Here is an 18,063-nt window from a genome sequence, read left to right as displayed (position 1 = left end):
GAGCAGGTAGTGGTGGGGACCATAGTATTACAGTGATGAGGGAGAGAAGTGGTCAAATTCTGACCGTAAAATAGAGTCACTAACTGATGAATGGGATCACAGAGAAGGGGAAGAGTCAAGGGTGAATCTGAGTTTGGAGCCTGAGAAAGTAGAAGAAAGGAGTTTACTGTGGGAGAAGAATCTGGGCAGGATTATATGAGGGTGAGGAGCAAAAAGCCCCAGAAGTTTACTTGAGATGCTTATTGCACATCTAAGTCCAGAAGAATTAAGGATCCCAGGACAGATCCGTGTGTTAACTCTTAATGGTTGGGAAAATGAGGCAGAACCACAAATGAAATTGAAGAGTGGCTGGTAAAAGGGCGGGACCAGTGCCCTGGGAGTGAAATGAGAAAATAGCATTTCAAGGAAGCAGTGGTGGTCAATTTTAAAAGCTCCTGGTAAACTGGGTAATATAAGGGCTGAAAATTAATCATTTGGATTTTACAAAGTAGTTGCCATTGGTGACTTTTTGAAGAATCTTGGAAATGAGAGGTTGATTGAGAAGCAAAGGATGGAAGGAGAGGAATTGGGAATGATTTTGTCATGCAAACATTGTGAAAGAAACAGACAAAAGGGATAGACATTGGCAAGGAAAGTGGAACCAAGAGAGATTTTCTGTATTTTTCAGATGGTGAGTATTATGGGATGGGAGTGGATGGATCTAATAAAGAACAGAAAAGTAATGTTGCAAAGGATAGGACACTTGCTAAATGACATCCTAAGTAACTAAAAGGGAAAGGATATAAGTGAGGGTGGATCTCTAAAAATAAGAAAAATAACAAAAACATCATGTTTCAGACTGCCAGCATCTTACATGAAGTATAGACAAGAACTGTAATTAATTATACTATTTTTCAACATGGAATAATATCAGTTCTGGAAAGGACTTTTCTGACTTCTAAGTGTGACCTTGTCTAACTCACCTTCTTCTGACCATTAATTTTTTCATCCATGCAGTTATCATAAACAGTGTGGCCTAACATTAAATGTTGGTTTGGAAACTTGGAGATAAAACAAGAAAATATGAGTTAAGGACAATTACAAGTGCTGGTGAGCATGTGGAGGTATCGGAGCCCTCAGACGTTACTGTTGAGCTGCAAAATGGTGTGCCACTTTGAAAATGGTTTGGAGTTCTTCAGACTGTTAAACATAGAGTTAGCACATGATCCAGCAATTCTCCTAGCTTTGTGCCATGCAAAAATGAAAATGTCCCTACAAAAACTTATACATGAATGTTCGTGGCAGTATTATTCCTAATAGCTAAAAAGTAGAAATGATTCCATGTGTCCCTCAGCTAGTGATTAGGAAAACTCTGGTCCATCCACACAGTGGAAGATTATTTGGCCATAAAAAAGAACAAAGTACTGATACATGCTACAACATGGATGAACTTGGAAAATGTGCCATCTGACAGAAGCTACACACAAAAGGCCACATAGACTGTTTACATGAAGTGTTAACAAGCAAATCCATAGAGATCTGTGATAAATTAGTGGCTGCCACGGACTGAGGGAGGAGAAATGGGGAGTGACTGCTAATGGGTATGGAGTTTATTTTGGAGGTAACAATGTAGTGATGGTTGCACAACTTCGTGAATGTGTTTAAGAATCATATATGCAGACAAAGGGGAAAATTATGTAAAAAGGTCTTTCTTGATGAGTCTTTCACTTGGGGCTGTCCCCTTGCCCTGGATGGATATATGGACATGTCTGGAGACATTGGTTGTCACATTCTATTGGAAATTAGTGGATAGAGGCCAAGGAAGCTGCTGAACATCTTATAATACAAGACAATACCCACAATAAGAATTATCCTGACCAAAATGTTGATAATGAATTCAAGAAATCCTTCTCTAGGGCTGCACAGCAACCTGAAACCTGCTTATGAAAACCTCAGGGTCTCTGTCCTGCCGGCAGACCTGCTTCTCCTCCAGATTCCCAGGAACATTCCTGACTCCCTTTACCCCCTCTCTCTAACTAATTCTAAATCTCTAGTGCTTGCTGAGGTGCCTTACCTTCTTGCCTGTAGTACTTCAGTATCTTTGCAATTACTCTTCTTTATTTTTAACAGCCTTGTGGAGGTATAATTTACATAAAAATTTCTCCTTTTACACAATTTGGTGGCTTTTAGTAAATTTAGAGGAACACAGCCATCCCCACAGCCGTGTTTTAGAACATTGCCCTCATCCCCTTAAGGTCCCCTGGGTCCATTTGCAATCACTTCCTGTTCTTCCTCTTTCCCCCCAGGGTGGGCATTAACCCATTAATCTTTTGGTCTCTAGATTCAACAATCTGACTCTTACCCAATTCATCCTTCACACTGCTTGGGAGCAGGCCTTTCTGAGACTGAAATCTAATTCAATCCTTCCCCTTTTTAAAATCCTTGAGTCTAGAACGCAGTCTAAACTCCTCTTACTATAGTGTTTAAATCCCTTTGTGCCCTGACTTCTATTTTACTCCACCGGCACGGTTTCCCACAGTACGGTGCTTGCCATTTCCCAAACCGGTCATGCTTCTCACTCCCCATTCCCTTTGCACAGGCCAATTCCGAAACCCGAAATGCCTGCCTCCTCCCCTCCTGGCTGATTGGCTTGGGCACCGTGTCTTCCAAAAGGCTTTTCCTTGGCTCCTAAAGGTGGAGTCATTTCCCCTCTGCTTGCGCGGCTTGTCGTTGCGCTGTCTTGCTGGAGGATTTGCCCTGTGACGTTACATTTACTGCCTTACTCATCTTGTCTTCCACACCAGGCTCTGAACACTTCGAGGACACAGAATGTGTCACGTCAGCTTTGAGTACTCGCGTTGATTCAGCACCTGGCATTGAGTAAGAGCTCAATAAATAATTTGAACATATGAATGAGTAGAAGCTACAGCATTATGTTCATGTTGTTATCGCTACATAAACTTTCTTAAAGAGTCTTGTGCACTAGACCTAGTCTTGCAGGATGTGGATCTTTTACAAAATTTTTAATCAAAAATTTAGTTTATGCTGTTCGACCTGACTGAAAAAAGTTCTGAAGGGGGAAGTATGCTTTTTTTGGTAGCAAGCTTAGTCTAACCCTTTATGTACTTTAATTGTCAGCATGCATATAACTGAAGCCTGAACCTGCTACCCTCGGGGAGCATGGCAGTTTCAAATATAATCTTTTAAAACATGCCATATAGATGTGGAGGCATAAGGTGAATTTCACAATAGCACAGGCTTGTCTCAGGCAAGGGAGTCTCTTGTTTCAGAGACTGTCTGCTGTCCTGCTGATCAGACACTATTATAATGACAGCCATAGCAGAGACCCAATTTAAGCAAACACCAAATGGACTGGGCCTACTCCTTGGCTATTCTTTCCATCGCCCAGATTTTGATCTTGACTTGATCTCTGAGCAGTCAGAAATGTGTATGAGCTGCCCACATTGTATGGGAGAGAAAGGTGAACCTGAACAGAGAAGGAGGCAACTTTATCCGTGTGCATAAATTCTTCCCAAGCTACTGTCAGCAAGCTGCCGCTGCTCAGGAAAACAGGCTGAGTTACTACCAGCCTCAGCTGCAGTAACTGCACCCCTGAGCATTTGCAAATGGCTAGCCAATGGGGAGTCATCTGCCCGAGTGGGGTTTTTAGCCATCCTTCAGCTCAATTGAAGAAGGAGCTTAAGGACATCATAGGGATTTGTAACGTTCCATGCAAGGTGTCAGATCCATAAACTAGCATGTCCGCTGCACCATGCACATGTGGAACCGTCTCATTGGCAGCAGACAGATTGGAGATGACCTTTTGCAATTTAATTGTATTCATCGTTTAGTAATTCAAGCATACCTAAAAGGGATAAAAACTTCATTCAGACTAGAATTAGACTCTTTCAGAACATTACTAGGAAAATATAGTAGAGCAGAAGCATTTGGCAACCAGCCTAAAGGGAGTACTTTTGACTATCTTGGTTGCAAGAATTGTCCCTGGATTGGGGGACCAGAGACCTGAGTTCTAGCTCTAGAGTCAGCTCTGAGCTGTGCAGTATTGTAGATCTGTTTCTCTTTCTTTACAATGAGGGCACTGTACTGATCTCTGAGGTTTTCCCTATAACATTTGATTCCCCTTAGTTAAGGGTTTAAGAAATTGTGAGGCATGTTCTGACAGTTTTTGGACTCTCTCTTGTTAGGTATTATTTATTGCTCATATAGCCATCTCATTTATTAGGGTTTTTTATAGCCAGGAATAGATTCTGAGATCAATACGTTTTTATTAATGATAGTCCGTCATGCCTGGTAAAGAGATGGCAAGAGAGCTCATCTAGAATGAGCCACTTGAATAAACCTGACACACAAGCTTAGCTACGAGCCACCTTTTGGCAGGCCTCTCTGTAAAATAATGACATTGGCAAAGGGGGCGGCTATGGAAACCTTCCTCACAGCCAGACTCATAAAATCAAAGGGCAGGTTTGGGGTGTGTTTCTGAGCCTTGGCTGTATATGCAAATCCTAGGACTTTTTGAGTGCAGCATTTTATCTTCAAAAGGACAAAATTTGGCATTTGCCATAGTCATTAAAAATGATAAATGCCTAAAATACTTTAGAGTTTGGATTATTAGAGGGTATTACAAATATTGTTTCAATACTGAACAATATTTGAGAGTAGAGAACTTCTCACTGAGCCTGTCAAATCAGAATTTGAAATCCTTTCACAATTTCCCCTTTAACCATATGAAACTGGACACAATTGTGCGTTCTCCTTGTAAAAATGAGTGGTGTGGGCTTTTTAGAAGTGAGTTGTTCCTCCTAGCTTCATTAAGAGATAGCCTTGTGCCCCGAAAGAGTTAACTCACCTTTCAGATGGAGCTTTTCAGCCCCTCTGAGCAGAGTTCAGATGATATCAAGTTCACTGTCCTTTTACATTTGTTTTGCGTATCTTGAACTCATTTCACTCTGTGTATGAACAAAATTTAAAATATTCTTTGGTAATTTTAAAGTGTTTGAGGGCTTTTCCAGTCATTTCACCTTAGAGTTCTAATCTCAAAGACCTCAAGAGCAAAATGTAGCTTTAATCTGCCATCACCCCCCTTGGTGACCTTAACCCTGACCCCAGGCCTGCTCTCTATAAGTGCCAAACATGATTCATTCTCCTCGCTTGGTTTAGTTTTGTTCCTTTAATGAGCCAAGATGACCAGAGAGACCTGATAGCTTATTTGTGCTGATGTAAGTATGCTCTACTAGTTAACTCCTAACTTATTTATTTGGCTTTTACTTTTGCCTAGAATTGATCCTTTGTCTCAGAGATGAAACGTCCATATTTTAGACAAAGGGATACAAACAGTTCAGGTAAACAAGACTGCTATACTAGAATGGAAGATAAAGCAAACTGCTAGGGAAGAGAGAGTGCCTGTATTACCTGTGGAGCTCCTGTATTATAGGTACAGCACAAATGCTCATGAACGTGTTTTATTATATAGTTACGGCTTAATGCATTCCTGCTCAGACCGTTCTCTTCCTGTAAGTTCTAGGAGTCATCCTTCTCCAAGTTAAAATATTTTGTGTTTATGATTTTTTGAATACCTTATTTCTCCAACTTCTAGAACTGTGATGGCAAAGCCACTGCACACATGCTGCAGAGGGCTGTTTGTATCATTGAAAGATCATTGTTTTGGGATCTGATCTTCGCGTGTGCAGGGACACTTCTTTTGATGTGGGTATCTGATTTTCTTTCCTAAATTGCAATGGCAGAATTGGACCATCAAGGACACTTTGAAGGTGATAGGCAGGAAGAGACTCTTACAGATAAGATTTACGGTAGGTTTGGTTTCCCTATTGTCCAGCTCGCTACTTACAGCCAATTCATTTTGGATTGGTAGTAGTCTCTCCAAAAGGTTCTGACAAATGTGTTTTTATTCTTGTGAATTTATGCTTGCCTCAGTGTAAAAAAAATACTATTAAAAACTGATAGGACTTTGAACAGTGGCTTGATCCCTGATTCCGGCCTTCCCTGGCCATCCCATTTAATTTCTGGCTGGACCATCTAGTGACATTAAAAGCTGTCCGTTCTGAGGCTGGCTGTTCCCTGCATGATGCCATACTCACAGCAGTTTAGTCCAGGTCGGTGGTACTCTGCAGCTTGTGTTCCTGGGTCACCACAAATCTCAGGAGATGCAATTTGCTTGGCAGCTTCATCCGCTTAAGATTAAGTGGAGAGTAGGAGGGAAGGACAAGGTCCTAATCTTGGTTTTAGGAGTTCGGAGGGAGGTCAGCTCTGTCCTCACACAGGGAAACCACTGGCTGAAGGACCGTGAAAGGATTCAGTAAGTGGCGTTAGTCACACACGGGAATTTTTGTCTTTTAAAATCATCTAACTGTTCCCTCTCTCTGAAAATACTCTGTTAAACTTCTGGAACAGTACCAACGGCACCTCTCAGCTATAGTACAGCTTTACATACTTACCTTCTTCAGAAGAAACAAAATTAAAACTTCAAAGAAAATTCTCTCCAAAGCATGAAAGAGTTATCAAATCTCCAGTCTTCAGAGTTGAGGAATCTTTTCTTGTGTTAGCCTGGTTATACCAGATGGTTTCCTTAAAAAAAAAAAAAAAAAAACCATACATGAATTCTGCATGGTCAGGTATTGTCATCTTTGCAGAGAATTTTCTTTGCCTAATGTCCTATCTGATGGGCCATTCTGTGTATTATATGCTACATAATCTCCACAAATGTGTATTGTGGTCCATAAAACTGCCATACTGTTTTCAGAAACTAGTAATTCACAAAGTAAACCTGAGACAGTGCCGTTAATAAACACAAATCCCAAGCAAGAAGGTAGTAAGTGGAAATAATGCACTCATTTAGGAGTAATAAAGCCTTTGATCTTACTTTGAAGGAAAGAGTCTATGTTTAAACTACCCATTCAGCGACAGCCAGATGCCCATAAAGTGCAGTGCTTTGCTTTGATAGAAAATCACTGAGGCCTGTCTAGCAGATCTGGTTTGTAAACAGATTAGTTAAGGACTCATCAGGACTGATTTGCATAGAATTCAGCAGGTCCCAGGCACTTTTTCAACCTTAACAAGCAGTGCCAGTTCCAGGTTAGAAAGTACACCCTTTTTTTTTCTTTCTCATTTGAGCTAGAAATTGTGCATAATTACTTTGTGGGAAAGGGAAAGACCCTTCGTATAAACAGTCCCTTGCTGTCCTTCCCTGATGGAAAAGTGATGGCCTAAGACTTACTTTTGCTTACTCTAAATGGCGAAGTAATAGGTTATGACTGTAACGTTAGGTTACAAACAAGGTTTCCCTCCCATTCTCCATTGTTTGGGAACTAAAGGAGGATTAATCTGAATTAGAAAAGGGAAATGAACTGCAGACACAGACCGCAGGTATCTGGCCACAGATGATCTCCAAGGACCTGCTTGGAGCCAAGCCGTGTTCTAGGCCAGGTGTCCCACGGCATTGAAGGCAGACAAAACCTCCCTCCCTAGTGGAACCTACCTTCCCCAGCCTAGCATTGAACAGTGGGGACTGTGGTGGGCAGGAGCCTGGTCTCAGGTTCTGAAATCTCTACCAGGAGCAGCCTTTTGCTTGAGAGGCAAGACCAGAATTAGCAGAGAAAATAGATCCTCTGGTTAATCTCATTGCATTTTTATTTTTGATTTTCAGAATCATTGATAATCTTTCTCCAGAAACTAAGAAAAAAATCTCCTTAAATTTTGGCATGAAAACAAAAATGTCAAAGAAAAATCTTCTCTTATTCTGACCACTGAATCAGATGACACATAGAGCAGCTCAGTAGAGACAGAGGGTAACTTTGCTAAAGGCCTTCCTCTTCTTCCTCTTCTCTCACTCTTCTTCCTCTTCTCTCACTCTTCTTCCTCTTCTCTCACTCTTCTTCCTCCTTTTCCTTCTCCTTCTCCCTCTCCTCCTCCCCATCTCTCTTCTTTTGTTTTGTTTTGTTTTTTGAGACAGGGTCTTACTGTATAGCCCAGGTTTGCGCAAGCTGAGGCAGGAGCATCACAAGTTCAAGCCCAGACTTAGCAACTCAGCAAGACTCTGTCTCAAACTTAAAAAATAAGAAGGGCTAAGCATGTAGCTCTGTGTGAAGGCTCTGGGTTCAATCGCCAGTATCAGAGGTCAAGGGGGAAAGAGTTCCTAAAGGAACAAGAACGATATTGTAGTTTACAACTCTGACCTGCAAGCAGTGCAGCGAGGCGCTGGCGGAGAGGGGCAAGCTTGTTTGGCTTTTAAAACATTTTTCTGTGTCCTCATTTACCCTGTTCACCAGACCTGCCACTGTGTGGTGTCTGGCTCTTCCCCAAACTTAAACTGTCCATGACAGGAATGTTTTCAATAGATTCAGGACTTCAGGGCAGTCATGACAGTGCAATTAAGACACTCATGGAAGAGGACTTCCAGAACTGCTTCAGAAAGTGGCAGGAATGATGGGATAAGTGTGTTTGAAGCAAGGGAGAGTATTCTGAGGAGTAATGCCAATGTATCTTTTATAATACATGATGAAAAATTTTTAAGCATTCAGCATATTTTTCTATCAGACCTCATATTATAAACATCAGAGATGTTGACTTGTTCAGTTAGGAACCTAGGTTTAAATAACTACTTTTGGCTTTCATGTCCTGCCTCATCAAGACCTCAGCCTTACCCTGCTTCTTAGAAGCAAGATCCAATCAGCACACTCCTATAAATGTCACCTTGGATATATTCCACTCAGAAGAAAAGAGCGCAGCTCTGGGAAGTATTAGAGGAAGGGCTGGGGACAATTTCATACGGACTCAAGTAGGACTGAGGTCCTGTCCAGATAATTCAGATGGATGAGGGTGTAAAGGGAGGCCATGCCCTTTGCTTCCCCAGATGGATTTGATTAGGCTAAGGAGGAAGAAGAGGCCTTGTTGGGTTGCCTGTCTGTGAAGACTGCTAGGGAGAGTGTCTAGTAAAATCCATTTGAGACTAGGTAAGACACCTGTACCCACCCCTAGGGCATCTGGGACACAGAACTTCCTGTCACTCAAGGGAACAGGTATGAAGCCTCAGGAAGTTCCTCTTCCTGCCATCATCCTCTGACCCCACTATTTCCTTGTTCAGGAGGTCTCTTTCAACTCACCTCCTCCACATCTCTCTCAACTTCCTTATAGGCCTGCACCTGCCACTTACAGGCAAGGTCCCCTAGCCTGAGAGGTGCCCTCTGGATCGCTGACCAAAAGGCCCCAACCTACCTGCCTTCTCAGGTGTCTTCTAGACACACAGCAGCAGCTGTCTGTTTGCCACAGGCTGACAGGAGGCAGATCAGGAAAGCTGCTGCCTGAGCAGACATCCCAGTGTGAACTCCATAAGGGCAGGGACCCTGGTTTATCGCTGAGGTATTGTAAGCACCTAGTCTAGAGTCTGACACATAGTATGGGCTCACCAAATACTGCATTTGTTAAGTGAATGAGTGGGTGAATGAGGTTTTCTCTTATAAGCATCTCTGATTTTTTATTAGTGTTTCTCTTTTTTTTTTTTTTTTTGTTTTTCTCCGGCACCGGGAACCGAACTCACGACCTTGCGCTTGCCAGGCAGGCGCTTTTGCCGCTGAGCTAAATCCCCAGCCCCTATTAGTGTTTCTCTTGACACTCCTTTCCTTTGACTCACCAGAAACAGAGCCCAAACCCAAGCTCCTATGGGCTCTACTTCCATGGGCTCTGGAAGGAGAGGAAGGGAAAGGAAGTCTGACTGTAGTAAGGCAGCTTTTCCTCTTTTTAGGAAATTTGAGTTTTCCAGCCCTTGGGAAGTCTGGCTGCAATATTTGGAAGATGTTCTGGAGTTAGGACTATGCCTGTGTTGTGGGCTCCAACACCTATTCCAGAGCTTCAGTAAAAGTCTCTTTAGACATCTCATTGCATATGTAAGGCCACTTGTATGATCTCAGACCTATAACAGATACCTGATAAATGTCCTTGCTCTTAATGTAACTGCATTGGAATGCAGGCATTTAGAATCTGACTGTAGTCATAGCCTATACATTGAAACACTGCTGTGCTAACCAAGCTCTGAGAACTTAGAAGCTCACTATAGCAGGAGACCAAAAGCTTCGCTCTAGCTGTTTTTCCTGGGTTAATATATGTAAATAACAGGATATAAAATCAATATGAAAAGTTCACACTTTTTCTCTATACCAGTAATGAACTCACTGAGCAAAGGTATCAGGAAAGCAATCTCATTCACAATAGCTATGAATAAACAAATGAATGAATGAACCTAGAAATCAACTTGGTCAAAAAGGTAAAAGACCTCAATAATGAAAGTTGTAGAAAACTGAAGAAAGAACTTGAACAAGACAGTAGAAGATGGAAAGAACTCCCATGTTCATGGGTTGGTAGAATTAATATTGTTAAAGTGGCCATATTACTGAAAGTAATTTACAAATTCAGTGCAGTTCCTATCAAAATTCCAGTGACATTCCTCATGGAACTATAAAAAACAGTCCTAAAATCATATGGAAATGCAAAAGATCCAGAATAGCCAATGTAGCCCTAAGCAAAAAGAGCACTGCTTGAAGCATAACAATACCCAACTTCAAAATATGTTACAAAACTGTAGTAACAAAAACAGCATGATACTGCCACAAAAATGGATATGTAGATCAATGGAATTGAAGAAAGAACACAAAAACAAAGTCATACAACTATCGTTATCTAATTCTTGACAAGGGGGCCACAATTATACATTGGAGAAAAGGAACCTTTTTTCTGGGAAAAGTAGATGGTGCTGGGAAAACTAGATACCCAAATGTAGATGATTGAAATGAGATCTTTATCCCTCACTATACAAAAATCAATTCAAAATGGATCAAATAAGACCTGAGCTTTTGAAACTGCTGGAAGAAAACAGGGAAAACATGTGAAGTCATAGGCACAGCTAAAGATGTCCTGAATAGGACTCCAGGAGCACAGGAAATAACAGCAAGAATCAACAAATGGGACTACATTGAATTAAAAAGCTTATCAAAGGAAACAATCAGCTCAGTGTAGCAAATGTGTACAGAATGGGAGAAAATCTTTGCCAGCTATTTTTCAAACAAAGGATTACTATATAAAATATATAAAGAACTTTAAAAAATACCAAAACAAACAAACATACAAAGAACCCAATCAATAAATGGGCCATAAAGGGGTCAGGCCTGGGTTTTAGCCCCAGCTATATACCATTTCGTAGTGTGAGTCTTGGGCAGGTGACTTAGCCTCTCTCAGAGCTCTCATCTTAAAATAGGGATGGTAATAGCATGTACCCCATAGGGGAGTTGAAAGCCTTAAATAAGATATGTGCAGAGCAGGCAGTGTGTGCCACATTGTAAATGCCTGATAAAATAAATGAGCTCTTATGAGCTACAAAAAAGCCAGTTGGTGAAAATCACACTTGATAAACATAAAACTAATCAGCCATCTTCTGCTTCAAATGATTTCTGGTTTGTAGGAATCTCCTTGTAGGAGATTTTTCTTCTACAACACTACAGGCCAGGGAGGGAGCAAATAGGAGGAGCCTGGCTCTCTCAAACCTTGCAGAAGGGAAGTAAGTTGGAAATGTGTTGGCCTCCTTGGTTGCCTTACCAAAGACACAGAAAGTGCCCTAGGAGATGGATCTTGCTGAATAAAGTCCAACCTCACACCTGAGGCTTCAGCACATACCATGCTGTCTCTGTGGGCCACTGCGGGGGCAAATGGTGGCCCACAGTCCTTGCCTTCTGCAAGATCATCCCCTTCACCATTCTTTGATGTGGAAAATAGATGTTTTCTCAATCTTATGTAAAGTGCTATGCAAATGTAGTTTGAAAGTACATTCCCACCTCCACCCAATGAGGTTGTTATCCCTGAGTCTTTCCCAGTTTGAAACTGGGGAGCTGCCAGTCATGCAGAACTCATTCTAAACCAGGTTGGGGACTACTAGCAAAATGTTTGCTAAACTAGCCGCTCGGTTGGTGCCCTGCCGGCGGGAATATGGATTGATAAAAATCTTTCTGGAGGGCAATTTGCCCTCTTCTTATCAGGCCCTTTCTAGTGGAGCTTTGCCCAGCCCAGAGGTCAAGCAGTTTGGCTCTAGAGGTGGCAGTGGTGTGAGAAGCACCACAGAACATTAGGAGTACTAGAATGTTCTCTACAAGTGCTAAATTGTCAGTGGGGCAGGGCATGACCAGTGAGAACTATCTATCCATCCTCACCTAGAGCTCTCCTAATCACTGGAGAGGAATACAAATGATGGTATAGAGGCAACCAAACATGGTCCTAGAATAATGGCGCCATAGAAAGTAAAATAAAGGTCTATGTACAGCCAGGCAGAGACAAGGGAGGAAAGAGGGAAAGAGAGATGATTTAGAGAGAGAGAACTGACATTATCTGAGATAGTATCTTGTGAGACAAGGAAAAGAATAGGGATTCTGGAATATAGCAGACTTATATTTGAAAAGCAGCATTGCCAAAAAAGAACAAAATTTGTGAAGCTTGGTTTCCTCTGTAAAATGGAGAAGTGATTCTGAGAGTTGATGGGAAAATGAAATAAGATGGAAATGAAAGCATCTAACTCATAGAAGGTACTCACAAAAAGTGAGCTCCATTTTTCAAGTATTTTGTCTTCTAGTTTCTAGAAGAAGCCTGTGTGTTTTGCATAGTATGTGTTGATTTCAGATTCAAAAAATGTGATCAATGTGACATCTCCTTTTTTTTTTTCTTTTCTTTTTTTGGGGGGGAATACTGGGAATCAAACTCAGGACCTTGTGTTTGCCAGGTAGGCACTTATGCCACTGAGCTATATCCCTGGCCCCAAATGTGACATCTCTAAACCTATTTCATGTCCCAGATGTGAATGCTCTGGACAGCATATATAGTTGGCATAGTTTTCACTATTTTATTGGAGTCCTTAGATATTTTCCTTTGTACTGACCTTTTTGACTAAAGATTCTATTTGCTTGATTAAGAAGTTGGTGAAAAATGAAGAAGTCCAAAAAATATTTTTTTAAAGATTATATAAAAATGGTGTTTCACCCACTTAAAAAAATTTGTGTTTAACATCATGGTGCGTTTTATTCACATTTTTTGCATAACTTACATATGGCTTTGAAATATACTCAAAACACAGCTAAAAAGGTTGGTCAAATAGGAATGAGAGACTGTTATAAAGTTTACCCAAGTGCACCATGCAGATAAGCACCAGAGTAGAGAAAGACTCAGAAATGAGCCTGTAAGCATGGGTCTTCTGTTTCACTTCCTTCTGTCCCAAGTAGTTGCTAAAGTAATTAACAGTTAGGAAGGCTGTGATCACCGTACCTGAGGCAGTAAAATCTCATGGTGGGGACTTGTAATTTATCACAGGCAGTAAAGGCTAACAAATTATACTGTACTAAAAGATCCATTGCCCAAGAGTATAACCCAGAAGACACCACTGAAATAAAACCTTTATTATTATTTTCCCCTGAAGAAGAGAGGATATTATTTAGTCTAGTGGATGTTTCTAGTGATTATATTTTTATATCATATTTTTTGATTTCTTCAAAGCAAATTCTAGGTTGGCTTTAATATTTTCAGAAATGTACCCTTTGTCTTTCCTTTATTTCCCATCTTGCTGTCACCTCTATCTCAAGGGGGCTTTTCCAGTGTTTGAAGAGAGTATTCAGTTTGATCTGTTTTGCAGTTAGAATGGGAAAGTGATGTTAATGTTTGTACTCAGTCACTCAGTTAGAAGTCAGCCTTCTCATTTTAATAGTAAAATGTGCATCAAAAACATCAACTATAGACTTCAGTGCTGCATATTTGGAAATTACATGTTAAGTAGCCTACTACTGCATTTAAAACAATTTCTAGATTTCCCCATCATACTACCCTCTAGTACAGTGGTGGCAAACCTACAGCATATGAATTATTTGTTTTTCTTTTAAGACAAAAGGTGATATGGTTTGTGTCTAGATGTCCCCCAAGGCCTCATGCAGTCATGGGGTGGCTTCTAGAGTTTATGATTATTGATTCATGGTCCAATGCTGGGATTATGGGTGTGAGCGCTACAATTGCCCTGGGGCAGGTAGCTTGCATACAATATAAGGGAGGGAAAGAGACTTGCTTTCTGCTGCTGCTCTTCCCTTTTTGCTCTTGTTGCTTTTGCTGTTTTTGTTGCCATGAACTGTTACTTTCTACCACTTACCACTCTGCCTTGGAGCCAGCCAAGTATGGACTGAAACCTCCACAACTGAGCTAAATAAACCTTTCCCTCCTTAATCTTGAGCATCAGGCATTTTGTCCCAGCAATGAGAGAAAAATAACCAAGACAGTGATAATGCATGAGTTTATTTATTTCTAAATTGATACCTCAGTATTTAGGTTTAATTGCAGTGTTGGCACTTTGCAACAAATAAATGGATTTTGAGTTGCAGTTTGGGCACTCATCTCTGAAAGTTTGCCATCACTGTAACAGTTTCTTGTTAGAGGCATTGAAATTATTCATGACCAGTCTGGGTAAATTTATTGATACTGGGGAAAATATTTATTAGAAAACCCAAGAATTCTGCTCTTAAGAAATAAAACTATCTGAAGATATGGGCTCCTAAAACTTCACAGGCCCTTGGTCATGTCAGCTTTCAGTATCTACATCTATTCTCTTTCTAAATGCTACCTAGAAAGGGGAAAAGATAGGGGAAAGATATCACTTATTTTGCCTCCTTTCTGTGCTTATCATTGGAACAGGTTGCAAACCTTGCTTTTGTTGGTTTAGATTTTATTTTGTTCCTCCCACTTAACCAGGGTTGCTGGCACATCACACATCCTCTTGCTCTTGTGGACAGGAATAAGGACAGAAGTGTCATGGAGAGCATGATGGACATACAGACCTCAGCCCAGACCCGCTGCTCAGGATATGCAGGGAAACATGATCCCCAATGGTTCCCTTTCCTGTTCAGTTCTGCAGGGAGCTGGTATCTGATTGTGTGACTCAGCTAGTGCTATGTTAGGAGATACTAGTGTTTAGGGTTGTTGGCAAGTTTGCAGTTTGAAGGAATGTCCTTTGGAAGAAAACAACAATAACAAGCAGAGACTTGGAAACAAAGAAGTTACTGGGGAGTTATACAAGACCTGAGTTACAGTCTGAAAGTAAGATCCGAGGCAGCTCAAGAGACTGACTCCCTCTGTCCCCAGCTTTGTTTCCTGGGTTCCTCTCCATTCTCCTCCCTCCTCTGACCACATATTGGGGCTTCCTCAGAGCTTCTGCTGCCTTATCACCTTGGCTTCCCCCGGGCGCATTGTAATCCCTCCACCCACTTTTCCCATCACCACCTGCTTTTGCCTTCAGCTCACACTGACGCCTGATTTCCTCCATGTTTCCCAAACCAAATTCACAAGAGATGGGAACTGACTGGCCCAAGCCAAATACCATCCCCTCCCACAACAAAACCTGCCATTCCTTTCCTAGGAGGTTAGGAGGCACTTGAAAGTAGAACTTGCAAACTTCACACTGAGTGTGGCATAGCAGACAAGCAGAAGAGAGCAATAAGATGTGCAGAATCTGGGTTCAGATGTTCATCAGAACTCGCATTCCTAGTGGGTTGACTGGCTGCGGCTTGTGTGATGTTATTTAAGCTAGTCACTTGGCTCTCCTAGCCTCAACTTCCATATCAGTAAAATAAGAGAAGAATTGGACCAACCTCATGGGCTCATTGTGAGACTCAAGCAGGCCCATACACCTGGAATGCTTCATGACCTCATAAAGGCTTTGCAAATCATCAGCTGCTGCTCTACTGATTATAGTAGGTGCTTGGTAAATGCCAGTCCCTTGGGCAGCCACTGGGCAGGGGTGCTGGAGGTCCCAGGTTTAGCCAACTGCATTAACTTCCTTGTCCATCAGGACTTTCATAAGAGCTGCTAACAGGCAAGAAAATTACTGGGCTTGAGTTGCGCCTCCTCCCCCTAACTGGGTCACCTTCTAGAGGAGGTGCTAATGAGCAGTGAAACGGCCAAAAGGTGGGCAGTCTGGAAGGTAGAGGAGGCAGCCAGGGGTTTGAGCACCCCTCCGCTAGATAGATAATCATCAAGTCCTTCTGCTAGGTAACTAGGTGTCCCAAGGCACATTTGGCACAAGAGGAAAACGGTCTGTGCAAGGTTAGGCATAGACAACCTGATTCAGGAAGAACTTTGGAAAAAAAGTCTGAAACTCCCCCCTCCCTCACTGTAAAAATAAGCTTCAATCCTCCTGCATCCAGCCCGGGTGTCTCACTAGCTACTCTTCCTCTTGAGCCAGTTCTATTTTTACTGATCACCTTCTTGACAGAAATATTAAGCCACAGAATGTTCCTGGCAAGTGGTACCCTCACTGCCTTCAGCAGTGGATAGACATGAGTCTTCCAGTCTAGGCCAGTGGCCAGACAGGCAAGCCCAGGAAGGACAGGCCCAGGGTGCTGGCTGCTTCCCAGACACCAGAGCAGCCAGTGACATCACAGACCACCCTGTCTTGTATGTGCTTTTCCTTACCATCCACGGTGCTGACTCAAGGAGTCTGGGGGAGAATGAGCCTGGTAGCCCCACTGTTCACTAGCCATGTTTGCCAACAACTCCTCAAGCCAAGGGCAGACAGACCAGTGGCTCTTAAAGCAGGCTATGCTTGTGAAGCACCTGCTGCCACCCTTGAAAATCTGTGTGCTGTTAGTTGAGGTAATGCGTCCTCAGCACTTTGTATTTAGTGTTACTTATCTCAGTATTGGTAACCCTGCACCTTACAAATGACAGCCAGATCTCATAAAGATTGAGTGGTATTGGGAGCAATGTTGTACTTGGTGCTGTGGTTACCCTGCTGTGGCTCTGCTGACATTAAATCAGAGACTCTTGTGGGGAGGAAAAGAAGCATCTCCATTAAGGAGGTTCATTAGAAGAGGGCAGAGTGGGGGCACAGTGCAGTTTGGAAAAACCATGAAGTGGGTTGGATGCCAACCCTGTTGTTATGGTTGGAGTTCAGCATGTCTGCCTAGCAGACTCATTGTGTTGAAGGCTTGATTACTGATGGGGCTTTGGGGGAAGTGACTGGATCACGAGGGCTCTAACTTCATGAGACCATAATTTGCTGGCATTATTGGGACGTGAAGGAAACAGGAGGCAGTGTGGAGTTGAAGGGAGCAGAAAGTGGAGGTGTGACCTTGAGATCTGTATCTGGCCCCAACCCTTCCCTTTCCCTGTCCCTCCCCTTCCTGGCTCCCATGGAGTGAGCAGCCTTCTGCCACCATGTCCTTGCCCAGGGCCCAAAAGCAAGGAGACCAACTGGCCGTGGATGAAAAGTTCTAAAACCATGAACTGAAATAAACCTTTCCTCCTTTGAGTGGTTTATCTCAGGTGTTTCGTAACAGCAACAAAAAGCTGAGTAACACAAGAGTCTTGGATGGACTCTAGCTGCTGTGTTACCTGAGATGGAAAGTTTGTGGCATGCATGCTGATAGCCCATGAATAGAAGGTCTTTTTTTTTTAAACATCAAAACTATTTTTCTTATGAAAGTACTATTATACTGATTTAAAACAGATACTTGGAATTCAAAAGATTAAAGAAAAAAGTTGATATTTTCATATTTACCCAAGGGTCTTATAATAACAAGTAGAGAATTTGGTCATGAGCTTTGGGATGGGAAAAGTAGGTACTTATGAAGAGGTTTGCACAAATGTCCAAGCTTGGATGTATTGTCTCTTCACAGGAGTCCTGAACTTTGAAGCATGTTCCTTGATCCTTTAGTTCTGTGATGAGGACATCTCATTGAACAGGGGTCTAAGTCACATAGAAAAAGTGTAATGCACTTGAAAGGTGCAGTAGCTCCTTGGAAACCTGGCCACCACTGGGGTCCTGGTAGTTGAGAATGAGTTTAGGCTGTGTGACAGAACTTATTTCTTCCAGGAATGAAAATCCAGAGCAAGACACCCTAAACAATGGTGCTGAGCTTTGGTGTGCAGCAATATCATCTGCAGGGCTTGTAAAACGGGTTTCTGAGTCTCACCCATTGGGTTTCCAACTCAGTGGATTTAGGCTGAGGCTAAAACTATGTGTTTCTAATTCTCCAGTGATGT

This window comes from Chinchilla lanigera, unplaced genomic scaffold (genome assembly GCF_000276665.1).
Source record: "Chinchilla lanigera isolate Chin_1 unplaced genomic scaffold, ChiLan1.0 scaffold00009, whole genome shotgun sequence".
NCBI lineage: Eukaryota > Metazoa > Chordata > Mammalia > Rodentia > Chinchillidae > Chinchilla > Chinchilla lanigera.
The sequence above is the reverse complement of the archived record's forward strand: the minus strand, read 5'-3'. Positions refer to the sequence as shown.